The sequence below is a fragment of the Chiloscyllium punctatum genome, chromosome 16 (genome assembly GCF_047496795.1).
Source record: "Chiloscyllium punctatum isolate Juve2018m chromosome 16, sChiPun1.3, whole genome shotgun sequence".
In the NCBI taxonomy this organism is placed as follows: Eukaryota; Metazoa; Chordata; class Chondrichthyes; order Orectolobiformes; family Hemiscylliidae; genus Chiloscyllium; species Chiloscyllium punctatum.
Genome location: NC_092754.1, coordinates 83,057,981 through 83,075,126, shown reverse-complemented (window position 1 = coordinate 83,075,126; position 17,146 = coordinate 83,057,981). Strand labels below are relative to the sequence as shown.

General features: G+C 38.6%; 1 long non-coding RNA gene across 1 annotated transcript in view; it reads left to right on the top strand.

Annotated features, from left to right (window-relative positions):
• The window catches only part of LOC140487220 (uncharacterized), a 142,823-nt gene that overhangs the window by 44,468 nt on the left and 81,209 nt on the right, over nucleotides 1-17,146 (top strand). The gene's annotated exons all lie outside the window — the stretch shown is intronic.

Sequence of the window (17,146 nt, the reverse complement as noted above, 5' to 3'; positions counted from 1 at the left end):
CTATGTGCACAACATTATGAACTGCCAAAACCATTGTTCATTACTTATGTGAAAAAGAGAAAATAATCCTTCAACTGTGGCGATCAGTAAATTGACTGGTGTCTCAGCAGGATGGATGGCTGAGTGAATCCCTTCCACCCCACACACACACAGAGCAGGTGAACAGCTCCCCAGTCTGACTGGTTTGGCCAGTTTCCAGGTGGGATGGGTAAAGAATTCCCTTCTGGCATTCCCCACATTTCCAGAGTCGATCCCTAGTGTGGCTGCACTGGGGTTTTGCCATTTCAGATAAATGCTAGCAGATTGTTACACACACCGATAGCCCGTCCCCACCACCCGCTTCCCCCCCCCCCCCCCCCCAAGAACCCAGTATAAAGCAGTAAACATTATCTCCTGCTGTGGAGGGACAGCCTGTATTGGTCTGAGTAGGAACACTGAGCAGATTTACCTTAATGACAACTTAATCGGTGACCAGAACAAGTTAAGCAAACCTGAATAAAATGCATTATAGCACAGAAAGAGGCCCATCAAATCCAAGCTGGCTCTCTGTAGCAGAATCTAATATTCTCATTCCCCATACGTACCTCAAACTCTGCAAGTTTATTTCCCTCAGAACTGTTCTAATTGTTTTTATCAATCATTGATCTTCTCTACTTGCACCACCATAATAGGCAAAATGTTCTGCATATTTCCAGCCAATACAGTCAGCAGAAACACTTGCTCATCTCCTGCTGTCTAAAAACCTTACAACTGGTCTTAATTCTTGTGCTATCACCTATCAAATACAGATATTTTTGTCTGCTATATCTAGGTCTGTTGTAATCTTATACAGCTTTATCAAAAATATATTTAACTTGTTTATTTCAAAGAAAATAGCAATCTCTTCAAATCAATCCAGTGACTGCATTTTCTTCATAAGTGAACCACTCCAGTAAGTCTGTACTCCACACCCTGAAGATCACTCATATCCTTCCTTGTTAATGTCTGTTTTGTTCCACAAATCCAAGAATCTGTTGACCACAATTGGATGCAATGATTGACTGTGACCTAACTAGAACTTTGTCAACGGTCAGCATCTTTTCCATGAGTATGTTATCATTCCCTCTATTAATGAAGCCTAGCATCCTATATGTTTACTCAAAACACTTTATGTTCTCTCTCCTTTAAGGATTTGTGCACATTGTCCCCCATTCCTGCTGTCCTGCTCTCTATGTCTGTGCCATTCAAATATATATTCCCTTTCTACATTGCTTCTCTCAAAATGCATCAACTTACTGTGTGTTCTAAAGAAGAGACATATTATACTCAAAATATTATCTCTCGCTCCACACATTTTCCCCCCTGGAAAACAGAACAGTGCAGCACCGGAATAATCAGCCCACCATGTCTGTGTGGATCATGATGCCATTCCAAACTGATTCCATCTGCCTGTACATGATCCATATCCCTGCCAACCCATGTCCGCTTATCTGTCTGTCCAAATGCCTCTGAAACATTGTGATTGTTTCTGCTTTTACCATCTCTCAGGCAAGTACATTCTCGTCACTGACCACCTCCTGCAGAAGAAACTTGTCTGACACAACTCCCTTTTAACTTGCACAGATGCTTTTGAAAATGCTCAGCAGGTCATGCAGCATCTGTGGAGAAAAATCAGTTAATGTTTTGGGTCCGGTCCCCCTTCCTCAGAAATGTTAACTAATTTCTCTTCACAGATGCTGCTAGAACTGCTGAGCTTTTTCAGAAACTTCTGTTTTTCTTTCTGGTTTACAACATCTGCTGTTCTTTTGGTTTTCATTTCCTTTAAACTTGCCCCCTCTCCCCTTAAATCTATGGCCTGTGGAATTGGTAATTTCCACTTGGAATAAGATTCAGATTATTCACTCTGTCTGTGCCTCTCGGATCACTCCGCAGCCACTGACTTTCCAAAAACAACAATCCAAGATTTTCCAACCTCTCCCAATCCAGGCAATATCCTGGTAAACCCATTTCCACCTTCTCCAAAGCCTCCACATTCTCCTTATAATGCGGTGCTCAAAACAGCACACAATACTGCAAAGGTGGCCTAAAACAGTTTTATATTCAGTCCCCTGACAGAAGAAGGCAAGCCTTCCATCCACCTCCTTCACCACATTCAGGGAGCTGTGAACTTGCACCTGAAGATCCCTCTGTATATCAATGCTGCTCAGGGCACTTCCTTTTAGTGTATACATTCCTCTTACACTGAGCGTCCCAAAACGCATCACGTCACACTTGTCTGAATTAAAATCTATCTGCAATTTCTCCGCATAACCTTCCAACTGATCTCGTCCTTGATGTTTCCTTTGACAACATTCTTCACGATTCACAACTTCTTCACTTTGTGCCATCTACAAACTTGCTAATTAAATCATTTACATTTTCAGGCTAATCATTTATATGTATTACAAAGGACAGATGTCCCAGCTCTGACCCTTGTGGAACAGAGGCACTGGTCATAGACCTCCAGCCGGTAACATACCCCTGCACAACTGATACTGGGAGAAATATCAAAGAGGAGCCTTGACTTTTGTGCTGAGCAGCATGACCAATGTTTATTCAGAGCTCCTTACTAATACAGGATGGAAGAGTTTCCTCTCTGGAATTCTGTGGCTCCCCCAGCCAAGTCCAGTATTTTGATGTGTTTCTTTCATACGTTCCACTAATATTTCCCCCCCGACCCGATCTCCTGGGTTCGGGATGTCAGCTCGGATGTTTATGAGCTCCCTTTCCCAGTCTCTGATTCTCTGTCCGTGTGCAACTTCCCCTCTCAGCTCATGCAGTCGCTTTGTCAGTTCTTTCACAAATTGTTTCACCCTATCCTTGCCATTGTACATCTCCTGCCCTCCCACTACCATACCCTCTGGCAGCTGCATAGTCCATCCGGTCACTAATTCAAAGGGGGATTGCTCAGTTCCCTTTGCTGGGGTTTGTGGGGATTGTGGGGAGTACACTAACCCATCCCGGCCTGTCTCTGTCAGGGCCTTAGTCAGACTAGCTTTCAGTGTCTGCTTCATTCCTTCTACTGTCCCTGAGCTCTGGGGGTGGTAGTTGAGATGGGATTTCTGCTCAGTACCAAACAAGCCACAGAGCTGCTGAACTTTGTTTCCTGAAAACATGTGTCCCTTGGTCAGAATCTGCAGGGGAATGCTTCCACCCACTGAGTAAACCTGTTTATTAAGACCCAGCAGGATTTCCTTCCCTGGGATTGGGATGGGGGTGTATGTAAAATCCATCTGTAATTGTTCCCATGAGCCCCTGGATCCCTGCTGCTGCCTCCATTTTATCCTGATTGTTTTCCCTGACTCTCACGGTGTACAGACTACACCCCTTCGACAAAACCTTCTTGTCCCAGAACACCCTTGTAGTTGATCATCCGATATTGCATTTTATCCTGCTCAATATGGGCCATCCCATGATATGTTTTTGATAATGTTTGTCTTATACAGTGGCACTGCTGGATCATCCTATGTCCTATTACTGCCCCACCCTTTTCCCATTCCTGTTTCTCCTGCTATGGGAATGTTTCTGGAAATGTCTTTAAACTTTCCTTTCTCGCGTCTGTCGCTACTGCCATTGCATCCTCCTCAAATGTCTGCACTGTTTCAGTAAGTATGCTCACCCATGCTCACCAACTACCCCGTTGGTGTGGGGTTTCTACTTTCCTGTGAGCTCTAATCTTCATTATTCCTGCTTCACTGGGAAAGTTAGCTGCTTCCACTAACTCTCTGACCTGTTCTTCATGCTCTGTGTGCCCACAGACAGGGTGATATACCTTCACCGAGCCTAGTCATGGACTAGACCAAAGGCATGCTAACTGTGTGCATTTTGCCTCCCTCACCCCTGGTTAATGTCCGCGCTTCTGCCAGGGCTTGTGATGGTTCTCTATTTCTGGATAATTCCCCACAAAATCCCACAATAATTAAACAATCCTAAAGTTTGCCTGATCCATTTACGGTGTGTGGGTGGATAGTTTTATAATCATAGTTTTTGTTCCCACTGGGACTGTCCCTCTCCCTTCCTGATTTGATCTCCCCAATATGATGTCCTAGTTCTGTCTCTCCCTACCTTCCCAGTTGCACTCTCTGTGCATTAATTTTAAGCCAGGCCTGGCTAACCTGATCCAATACTCTGTATAATATCTGGAGAAATTCTTTCTCACCGCTTGAGGTGATGAGGTGTTGGTAAGATCAGTGTGATGAAATCCATCAAACACACATCAGTGGGATATACTGGAATATTGCGGGATCCCTGAGGTAATCGTATCCTGGTGGCCTGTTCTCTTCGGTCAGTAAACACCACTCTCTTCTGCCATTCAATGTCCACAGGTATGGACCCAGACTATTTCCAGCTTCTGTCAATCTATCACTGTCACAATTACTGCCTCTTCAGCCCCAGCTTTGATGAGATCCCATTTGTGTGGGGAGTGATAGGGCCCTCGATCTCTACAGGGTCGATAAATAACAACCCACTTTCCTGTTTGAGTTATGCACACCGCTGAGTGGGTCCGAGCTATAACGCACCAGATTCTCTGACTGTCCCAGTCTCCCTGCAATGTAGCTACTCCGGAGAGGTTGCCTTTCCTTTTCTTTCTGTCCCAGTTCTGGCCGGAGCATCCCCATGTTTAAATTCGGGTGTTGATGTCAATAGTTGCCATTTTAGAATAAATAGGAGCAACTCCCAGAATGGTCCCTTCTTGAGTGTCACACCTCCATATCTGAATACGTTTTGTCATACTCCCGGTCGACATCGGGGTAGGTTTGCTTCATCCAGCTTCCCAGGTTCCCTCTCCGACTGCTCTCATTTTAGTAATTGAGGGGGTGAGGGGTAAATCCTTATCGGTAACTGACAAAGATGCTCTGGTGTTAGAATCATGAAAGTGTTGGCCCCTAAACAGCACATCAATGAATATTCATGGGCTATGCATATATCTACATGAACACAGGCCACTCACAATATGAACACCTGTCTCCCTCTCTGTGCCTATGTTCCTTGTCTATGTGCCCTTTCCTGCTTCCCTTGTAACATTGTGGGTCTGATTACCCTCCCTGTACTGCAGCTATTCCCCTGTGTTTCTGTGTTTGCCTCAGCTCTCATGGCCCAATTCAGAGTGTGGTTAGAATTATCTCCCACTGAGAGTCCCATGTTTATAATTACAGTTATATTGGGTTCCATGTTATCTTGTAAATACATCAAATCAATTTCATCATCACAGTTTGAGGTTTGGTAATCCCCCGTGGTCCTTACACACCTCAGGCTTCCTCTCTGTACGATCCTCGATATTACCCTTGGTTCCCTGAGACACCAAGGTTATTTTAGCCCATTCAGTCTGTCCCCTCCCCAGTGTGTGCCTTGCATCTGTAAATGCCTGGAGCCATGGATCAGCTGTACTCTGGGGGGATCCGGCTCACACCCCCATCCTCTCATTGCAGGTACAGTTTCTGCTGTACACTTCAGGGCATCTTGGGCCGAGGCAGGGTCCGTACATCATCTTCGGTGAGACTGTGTACCTCTACTAATTCATCCATATTGTCCCAATAAGGCCCATTATTACCATTTCTCTATCAGGCTGGGTGTTCATTCACCAACATCTGTTATTCAGCGGGTGAACGGTTCAGGTTTGGTTTCTGTCAGTTCCCTTTGTTGCTCCCTGCTGTCTAAGTTGAGCTTTGATGCCCAGTGGTGCCATAGACACGGCCTTCTGGGCCTTATAGGGCGTTGGGTCATCCCACCCATTGTCGTCCCTCTGTCCATACATGGGAGCTTTGTCATCTAACCCGTTCCAGTCAGTGTCACCATCCTCACTGCCTTCTGAGGAGAGCGGGGCACTAGGTACCTCCCCCCACTGTAACTACCACCTGGTCCTTTGGCTTCAAGGCCTCACGTCTGAGAGTCACCATCTTCACTGGTTCCTGTTTCCCATAATAATGTAACACATTCTGTCATTCCTGGAATGTGAATTTGGTTTTACTTGAAATATTAATAATTTGACATTCACTTTACATATCTATAGAGGTGAAAATTCTACTGTGATTATTTAAGTGAATTTAATGTGATCATACAATGAAAATAACTGATAATCAATGACAATGAATGAACTGAATAATATGTGATTATTTGTACAAGTTCTTGCAATGAAAATTCAATTTTATTTAATGTTTGTCACCCATTACACCATGGGCATTGTTATTAGAGAATAAAGTAATGGAAGGATATCAGAGAAAATAAATAGACTGTAATTTTAGCTTCACTGCAATAATGAACCAAAACAATATTTGGAAATACGGTTAAACTACATAATAAAGTTTCCAGTGTCATTATTGACATGAAAACTATTTTAGTTTGCAAGTTGTTTTGCACTAAGAATAATTGGAAATGAATTGTGATTTGGAATACACCATTTAAAATATATTTTGAAGAGAATAATCAGATACATTTTTTGGAGGAGATTAGGAATGGAAATAAATATATATTCATTGATACTAATAGTTTTAAAATGTTGAGAAGTTGACTGGGATTATTTGATTGAGAGAGGCTGCATGATTATAAAGATCAATTCGCCATTTTCATTGCATTGTTGGTTCACTAGAATCTGTTGTGGTCTGAGCTCTTGTTGTGTGCAGTGGACTGTAACTAATAGCTTAATTAACCTGCGAGTCCCTGATCAGGTTTCCTTTGTCTGTAAGTCAGTATGTAAGTGAGCAACACACCTCCTTTTGTGAGGGGAAATAAGTGGCAGTTCACCCTGAGAATGGTTTCTAGCACACACCATCAGCAGGGAAGGGTTTTTTTCTAAAGAATTCCAATCTCTATCTACAAATCTGATTTGTCAGTTTGTGGAGGATTCAGCCCCTTTGTTCTGAGCTGTTTTTATACAAGCAGTTGGTTCATTATGTCTTTGCCAAGAATGTTGTTTACTTTCCCCTTTTACTGTGATTCTGCAGGTTAGGATATTCTGTGAGTCAATAATGTTCAATAACTGAACATTGAATAGTTTAGACTTTAACAGAGCAGTGGCCTTGTTTTCAGCTAATTATTCACTTTCCATTTCCTGGTTGTATTGAATGTTCCAGAACCAGACTCTGAGCAATGTTTCCATTCACTTGTGTTGGATTCACTGACAGCCACATGGTCAGTCAGTTTCAGCAGTTTGAATTCAATAATCATCTAGAATTATGAGCCTATTGATGAAATTATTCTCGATTGTCAGGAAAAACCTATCTCGGTCACTGATGTCCTTGAGGGAAGGAAGCTGCCATCCTTACCTGATCTAGTCTACATGTGACCCCTGACCCACAGCAATGTGGTTGACTCTTACCTGCCCTCTGGGTAATAAATGCTGCCCATAGCCAGTGGCACCTACATCCAGTGAATGAATTTTCAACAAAGCTCTTAGTCCTGTGTCATGTGAGAAAGAAGCAGAAGGTGACCTTTCAGCCCCTCAAGTCCACTCCATCATTCAATAAGGTCAGGCCTGATCTGTTAGTGATTTGTGTTCCATCTTCCCCCAACGTCCCTTAACAAGAATCTATCAAACTGTGTCTTAAAAATATTCATTGAGCCCACCTTCTGGGGCAGAGAGTTCCAAAGTTGCACAGCCATCTGAGAGGAAATAAATCTCCTCATCTCTCTCCTGAAAGGGTGAATCTAATTTTCAAGCAGTTCTCTCGAGTTCATGTATGACCCACAAGAGGAAACATCCTTTCCACGTCCTCCTTAACAAACCATTCAGGATCTTAGACACTTCAGTCATGTCACCCCTCACTCTCCCAAACTCCGGCTGAAACAAATCCAGCCTGTCCAACCGATCATTTTATTCCTGTCACACTGGGTTGAAATGTTGTGTTGTGTTTATTATGCAGTGAATGTGTTGTTCCACTGTGTGAGGTCTAAGAGTCAACGTGAGCCATACTAGCTTTCCTGTCTCACTGTGTTGCATATATCTTACATCACTGTGGTGATCCAATCCCTCCCTACCTCATATAACCAAAAAAAATGGCAGAGAGAGATCAAGAAAAGTTGTTAGAAAATTTGTTGTTGCTGAAAAGGTACTTGGTCTGTTTGTAGAGATTGCATTGTAATTGAAGTAACCAGTTAATGAAAAGTTACTGACAAAATATTTGAAGCGGAGTTGCTGCTGGTGATGGAAATGCTGCTGGTTGGTCTAAGAGAGGGCTGGGGGGAATACTGTACTGATGAGAAAGTTGAGCAAGGTAACCTTTTATCTTTGTCAATAAGAAGAGGCAGAGATTGCAGCTAGGACAGAGTTGGAGCTGTTTTGATCTTGCAGACATTATTTTAATATTTATTTGATGTGATTTGGGTGTCACTGGCTGAGCCCAGCATTTATTGCCCGTCCCTAGTTACCCTTGAGAAATTGGTGCTGAGCTGTCTTCTTGAACCGCTGCAGTCTACCTGCTGTGGGTTGACCCACGATGCCATTGGGGTGGGGATTTCCAGGACACTCACCCACCGACAGTGACGGAATGGCAATATATTCCCAAGTCAGGGTGGGTTAGTACCTTGGAGGGGAACTTGAAGGTAGTTGTATTTCCATCTAGCTGCTGCCTTTGTCCTTCGAGATAGAAGTGGCCATAGGTTCCTTGAGTGTTGTTAGGGCGGCACTAATCCAGGCAAGTGGGGAGTATTCCATCACACTCCTGACTTGTGCCTGGTAGCTGTTGGGCAGGCTTTCAGGAGCCAGGAGTTGAATTACTCTTGTAGCCACTGTGTTTGTGTGGTGAGACCAATTCAGCTTCTGATCAATGATTATCCCCAGGATAATGTTGATAGTGGGTGTTCAGTGATGGTAACAGCATTGAATGTCAAGTGATGGTGGTTAGGTCATTTCTTATACGTGATGGTCGCAGCCTGCATTTGTGTGGCATGTATGTTACTTGCCCCTTGTCAGCCCAAACCTGGATATTGTCCAGATCTTGTTGCTCTTGGGGTTGGACTGCTTCAGTACCTGAGGAGTTAATTGGTTATCAATATTCAATAATTACAAAATTATGCAAATTCCTTTTTCTATCAAATGTCATGGACTGTATCTTGTGGTCACTCTGATATTCACTTTCATTATCTCCTTATTTTCTTCCTAATTCAGACACAGATGTTTGAACATTTATCAGGATAAAATTAAGTAAATTAAAAACATACGTTTCTACATGTAAACTAATTGAATTAAATACATTACTTCTGTATTGTCTGCATTTTGAGCAAAAATCATTTCTTTTCAATAATTACTGAATGGCTCATGTACTCAATCCATCAATCCAGCTGTTATATTTTAGTCTTCAGTTTACCGATCTTAATGATGTCTAATCAACATCAGAGCAAAGTGCTTTTAAAATGTTGAGTCAACTTATTTGTTCAGATTACAATATTTATTATGAATTCATTATCCTTATAATAATTACAGAATAATTTGTTTGTCTTTCTAACATGTATAGTCAGATCCATATTTTAATTTAATCCATTGTTTCATTTAATCCATTCTAACAATACTATTGATTTCAGGTCAAGTATCCCACAATGGAACCAATGATTTTGCATCCAACATGCTTTGAAAACTGACTTTTGCTCATTTGAATAATCACAGTAATCTCAGCCTTATAAATTCAGAGAACTGTAATTACTTTTCACTGCAATGATTGCTGTTCATGTCTACACATTGCACAGTCATATAGCAACATTAAATATCTCCTTCTTTGAAGTGCACTGATATATTTTCAAAAATCTATGTGTTGCTAATATGTAATTATTGTTTAGTTCAGTAAGGGGTATAAATGTGCAATAATAGCTCAGTACGTGAACTGATGTGAATATATTGCAGTGTACAAATCTCAATCATTGTGAATATCAATTTTTATTTTAACGATAGAAACACAGTTGAATTAATTCAATTATATTTCACTTTAGTGCTCGCATTCATTGTATTTCTAATCACAATAAGAGTGAACTATTTCATGTGACACAATTAATTAAAATTCATGTCACTTTTTCATTGACACAAAATAGAAATAACACCCGTTTTTGCTTTCCTTTACCCATCACAGTCAAGTTTGAATTGTAGAAAGTTAGACTGATACAGCACGGAAACAGGCCATTCAGCCCAACTTGGCATTCCGGCCAGGTTTCTGAAACTAAACTAGTCCCATTTTCCTGTGTTTGTCCCATATCCCTCTGGATGTTTTCTATCCATGTAACTGTCCGAAAGTCTTTTAGATGTTGTAATTGTACCAGCCGCTGCCTTTCCTCTCGCAGCTCATCTCAATATGCCAAACACACGTTGTGAAAAGAGTTGCCCCTCAGATCCCTTTTAAAACTTTCCCCCTCACCTTAATAACATTCGTACTTTAATCAGTGACCTGAAGCAAATAAATTCAAGATATTGTGACCATTATAATCAACAACTGATATAAGTTGAGAAAATTTTGGATTGAAAAGTAATTCAATTGACACTTAGATATTTTCTAATCAACTCTGAGGTGCTTTGACACATCTCTGTTTAAGGTAGGAATTGAACGCCTGCCTCCTGGTCTATTAGTACAGACATTACCAGAGCCCTCCATAATGTTCCCATGCAGGAAGGGCAGGATTATAATCACATACTTATTGTGGTTACTCACAGGGAAAACTGCTCAGATATTTATCGTGATAATTGGACTAGGATTGTATTAGACAGTTCCATTGTGTAATGGATAAAAAGAATTACTAATTTCTAATAATGATGGAACGAAGCGACAATGATCTTAAATAAATATAAGTCTCATAATAATCAAATAAGTCAATATGTTTGAAGCAGTTATTCATATACATAAATTAACATTAACCTGCTTTGTAATGCACATGAATTGGAAATAAAGCATTCGCCATTCAATGTGACTACTCAGCGAAAGGCAACTTTCCTCAGTTTCACAAAATTGGGATTTCTAAGAATTCAAGATTTATTGTAAAAGAATTGATCAAACATTTGTTAATTCAGGTTTGTGTACACAAGAAACACGTGAAATTTAAATAATGTTTAATGTGAAAAATCGTTAGCTCTTTTGTAATAATCAGAAATATAGAAATGTTAGCATTGAAGTGAAAAACAATCAGTACAAGAACACAAAAAACTGTGGATGCTGGAACTCAGAAACATAATCCGTAATTGCTGGAAACCAACTCAGCCGGTCTGGCAGCATCTGTGGGAAACATTCAGTGTTAATACTTTGGGTCCAGTGACCCTTCTTCAGAATGTATTTTTGCTCACAGCCAATTCACTCTAACTAAGCTTCCACACTGAAAATTATTTTGCTCAGATTAAGAGATTGGAGAGTGCAATATTGTTTGTCAGTTGATGTATTGATCCATTGTTCCACATCAACAGCTGGATATATTGCAATCAAACAATGATTACCAGTTAGACATTAGCAATAATTAGTTTTAAAATGGCTGAAACCAAATTTAAGGTTGATAAGAAAATCCTTATTGCAATGTAATTGTGCAGTATATCGGAAAAAACTGAAATATTGAAGTGAAAAATAATTACCCATCTCTTAATTGATAAAGCTAATTAATAATTGTTCCATTAATATGAGAATTCAAATGTAAGAGAATGCTATGAGTGTGGGGTGAGAAAACTTTGGTTGATTACAGGTGTGTTGACCTGAAAAGAATGTTAATATTTCATTGTGATACTGGCACTAAGAAATAATGGATTCAACTAAAATGTGAATCTCATGATGGTGTGAGAATTGAAATGACAATTAAATAATAATTAATGTCAGAACTCAACACGTAAAATGATTCAATATATTCAAAGCAGTTTGTACTGGATATTCATTAAGATCAGTAAACTGAGAATTAAAATATTGGGTTAATTTAAAACAAAAATTACAACTTCAGAGATTATTCATCAGAATTGTTTTGTCATTAAAAAAACTTCATTTATTCAAGAATTCTGCATTTCCCTCATTTTCTGTCTTTTTTCCACAGGGATCTGTACTGAAACCCTTCTGGTTATGATACAAATATATAGAAGTGACATGAATTAAAATCTAATTGGGTGAGTTAATAAACTTGCAGATGATACAAAGTTCAGTGCAGTTGCGAATAATGTAGAAGGTTGTCGAAGAATGCAGCAGGAAAAAAAGATAAACTGCAGCTATGGCCAGAGAAATTAAAGGTAAAGCTTAATCCATACAAGTGTGAGGTGTCTCACTTTGGGAGCTCAAATATTAAGGAAAAGTAGATAGTTAATGGCAGGACCCTGAACAGCTTTGTTGTTCAAAGGGATCTTGGCATTCAAGACCATGGCTCCCTGAAAGTGTCCATGCAAGTAGATAGGGTGGTAAGGAAGGCAAATGGCATGCTGGCCTTTATTAGTCAGGGAACTGGTTACAAGAGTCAGGATATCATGTTGCAACTTCATAAGACTTTGGCTAAGGCATACTTAAAGTATTGTATTCACTTCTGTTTGCCACATTACAGGAAGGGTATGGTGGCTTTAGAGAGGGTACAGAGGGCATTTACCAGGATGCTTCCTGGATTTGGAGACGCTGCTTTTTTGTGGAGTGGCGGTGGCTGAGGGGAAGAATTGATTGAAGTCTATACAATCATGAGATACATAGGTAGGGTTGTCAGTCAGGAAGTTTCTTCCCAGAGTTGAAACGTCAAAACTATGAGGCATGCATTTAAGGCTTGGGGGGTGGGGGCAGTTCAAGGGGCATGTGAGTGGCAATTATTTTTTACACAGGGAGTGGCAGGTGTCTGGAATGAACTTCAAGGGTTGGTGGTGGAGGCAGATACATTAAGGCTATTTAATGTTCATTTAGATAATTTGGATGGATATGGATCAAGAGTCGGCAAAAGGGATGAGTTTCTTTTGCATTATGTTCAGCATAATGTTATGGGCCAAAGGACCCATTCCTGTGTTGCACAGATTTTTGAGAGAAAACTAATATCTCACTCATATGACATTTAATCTAATCAATATTTAGCAACTGGTGTCAGAAATAGGAAGAAAATAAGTAGAGAACGAACTTGACTATAATCTAAAGATAGAGTCAATGACATTTACAGAGGTAATTTTTTGATTTTTTGAAATTATAATATTAATAACTTTGGTGATGTGTTGAAAGCTTTTGCAGTTACTAATGTGCTTGAGCCAAAATTACCCTTTTTAAACTGAAGATTGGATTAGAAACCTGTTAGAAAACTTGAAAATATTCAGTAAGGTGTGATGCACATCATAATCTAATCCATTGATTATTACTATCAATACTACAATTAAAAAAATCAGGTCTACATCAAAAAGCATCGATTTTCCATCAAATGCTCATTGGAAATATTGGTATACTACTCATTTCAACAATCAAAGTAATCACAGCCTCATCGATTAAGAGATATCTAATGACATTTCACCAATAATTACTGTTTATTTTGAACAAACAGCAATGGGAAGTTTCTCAATTACCTTCAGTTCACTGACAGCATATTTATAATTTAGCTATTGCTAATATCTAACCACTGATCAATCAAAAAAGGGATAGAAAAGTGGAATTATGGCTCAGTACATCAAGTGATGGAAAGACAGTGTTCACTGTCCCAATTATTGTGAATATTGATGTTTATTTTGATTTGATTTGATTATATTTTTCTTCAACACAAAGATTTATTGTAATTCTGATCATAGTAAGATTTAAATATTTTAAAGCTAAAAAAATTTAAATTTGTGACATTTTTTGTTAACAAAAAAATAGAATTTACAGGTGTTTGCTCTTTCCTTTATCAATCAGAATACATTTGGAATTGTTGCAAGTTATACATTTGTGGAAGGAAGAGAAGATGTCTGCAGCTGAATAGTCACAGTGAATGACCTTTTCTTCCGATTCTGTCCGACTGCTAAACATTCTCATTATCTTTTTCTTTATAAGAAAAACTGCTTTAAACATATTCAGCAGTTGTATTTTTTATAAATTTACAATAAGCTCATGAAATGTCAATTTATCTTTCTTCCAATTATCCTGATATTAATTTGTAAGTAAGAGCATATGTGCTTAGTACCATTATTATAGTGAATTACTAGTTCATTCTCAGTCCATGACACAGAAACAGTCTAATTAATTCCCAGCCCAATTATCAGAATGAACACTGGTTAATTTTCATTTGAGTAATCCCAATTGATTATAATCCCACCCTTCCTTGTTGGGAAGATAATGAAAGGCACTTGTGTAGCTCTAGTAGTGTCTCTCCTAAGAGACCAGATAACCAGATGCAGAGCCATAGCCTTGAAAGCTAGTCCTTCCAAATAAACATGTTGGACTATAACCTGGTGTCATGTGATTTTTAACTTTGTCCACCCTAGTCCAACAGGGAGAAAGTGAGGACTGCAGATGCTGGAGATCAGAGCTGAAAATGTGTTGATGGAAAAGCGAAGAAGGGCTTATGCCCGAAACGTCGATTCTCCTGTTCCTTGGATGCACCCTAGTCCAACACTGACATCTCTAAATTATTGTTGCACAAAGGAATTGTCTTAATTTTTAAAAGAAAATGCGACTTTAATTAAGATCTTTCACACACGATTGTTAATCCCTTCCTATATTAATATAATTGTAATTGAAAAAAATGCTCACTGAACACGACGCACACGACCACACAAATGTCTTCCTGGTCATCTAATTACTGCTCAAGAGAAAAGCCTGAGTAAATATTTTATTGTTTCTGAGAACAAGAATCACAGTAAACATTTGGGAGCAGTTCCATCCAATAAATGCACTTGATTTCTTAAATTTCACTTCAGTAATTGCACACGACATATTTCGCTAAACCCAAGAACAATGCTTTATTACAAATGAGCGAGGACGCTAACATCAGCATATATAGATTTCCAATCCCCTTGAAGTATCGCAAAACTAAATAATGTATTTTGACTTAGTACAACTGTAGTTGAAAACATTTTGAGCTGGCACATGAAAAATCTTTATCTGCTTATTCAGACAAAATAGTGAAACTTGGCACTGTAATTTTATTTTGACTTTTACTCACGAAAATACTCATGTGGATCGTTTCTCATTATCTTCCTAGTTCTGATCCAAATGTCGAAATATTTACGATAATAAAACTTCAGTAATAATAAGTGTTCTTTGCAAGAACAACATGAAGATGTTCAAGGTCCTCGAATTACTGTTGAATAGAATACTCTTCATAAGGACCTTATTGTCTCGAACCAATGTTTTCTGTGACTGGTATTTTTTTTGACTAGTGACTGATGTGTTTTCAAATCATATGCACTGCAGAAGGATTTTTTAATTTTCAATTTGTTATGAGCAAAAAAACTACTTTGAACATGCTGATTTACTTTTTTTACTCCAAAGTTATTTATCAATGTACAATCATCACAAAATTATGGAAGTTCCCTTTATCTTACGTTCACTGTCATGCATACTTTCACTATCTACTTATTAACTTGCTACTTCTGACAGGAATGTCTAAATATTGGTCATGAACAAAAGTATATAAATTAAAAGCATGTCTCAAGAAGCAAACCAATGGATGGAAACATGTCATTCTTGTAATCCTGCATGTTTGACCCAAAAACAATTCTGCTGAATAACTGAATTGCTCATTTTTGTGAATCCATAAAGCTAGCCATTATATTGTATTCCTCAGTTTATCGCTCTTAATGACTATCCAATAATCATCACAGCAAAGTGCTTTTAGAATATTAAATCAGTTTATTTTTACAGATCATAATGTTATTTTTCAAGTCACTGCCATTACAATAATTGCACAATTATTGGAGTTAGTCTTTCTAACATATATAGTGAGAATCGCATTTCAATTGCATCAATTGTTTCAGAGTACGGACACTACAATATAAACATCAATTTACTTCTCAGTTGAACAATCCCATAATGGAACCAATGACTTCCCATTCAATGCGTCATTGTAAATATTTGATGATTGCTCATTTGAATGATCACGGTAATCTCAGCCTGAAGTGTTCAGAGAACTGTAATTACTTTTCATTAGAATAATTCCTGGTCGTTTATCCACGTTGTTCAGTGAACTAATCAACTAAGATTTCTCAGTATTCTTAAATTAACTGATAGAATTTTTACAATCCAATGACTGCTATTATCTAATCATTGTTCAATATAGTTCAGAGTATATCTGTGGAATTATGGCTCATACATGAAATAATGTAAAGATTTGCAGTGTGTGTTGTAAATATCAATTTTTATTTTAACCCTAGCAAAAGTTGAATTGATTTAATTATGTTTCGCTTACATGTTAACATTTACTGTATTTATAAACACGGTACAAGTTAATCATTTTTCATGGAACAAAATCATTTAAAATTCTTGTGACATTTTGAAGTACAACAAAAGGAACTAACATCTCTATTGTTTCATGAAATAGTCACAGTACATTTTGAACTTTGGGAAGTGAACATTTCTGGAAAGAAGGGAAGTTGTCTTCAGATGAATAGTCGTATTGTGTGACTAATTCATTTATTTTCCTATTCATTTCTGTTGCAAAAAACAATTGAATTTTCCTTTTATTCTGTGAAAACTTGCTTTGAACAGATGGACTTATTTTATTGATTTTTGTTCATCAGTGTACAATGATCAAATGATTAGGCATTTTTTCCTCTCATGGATCATCATGAGATTCATATTTAATTAAAGTCATTATTGCTTTGTTACATCATTACTGTAAATACTAATTCACTTTGTCAGTTCATTACACACAGGAAATATGTAATTAATTCCCATACAAATTATTACAATAAACATCTGATTCGTTTCCATTTGAATTGCCACAGTAAGCATGTGACTATGGTCCTGCCCTTCCGGGGTGTGAACATTATGAAGGGTCCGTGTGGAGCTCTGACAGTGTCTCTATGACAAGATCAGGAGGAATGATTTCAATTCCCACCTTCAGCAGAGATGTGTCAGAGTAGCTCCAAATATTCATGAGAAAATACGTGAGCATAGATTGAACTGCTTTTCAAAACAACATGAAATATACTTCAATCTGCTGTGCATTTCAATCATCACCATATCTACTACTTATTTTCTTCAGGTCACTGATAAAACGATGCATCTAATTCTGCTAGTTCAACATTCCTTGAAAAAGT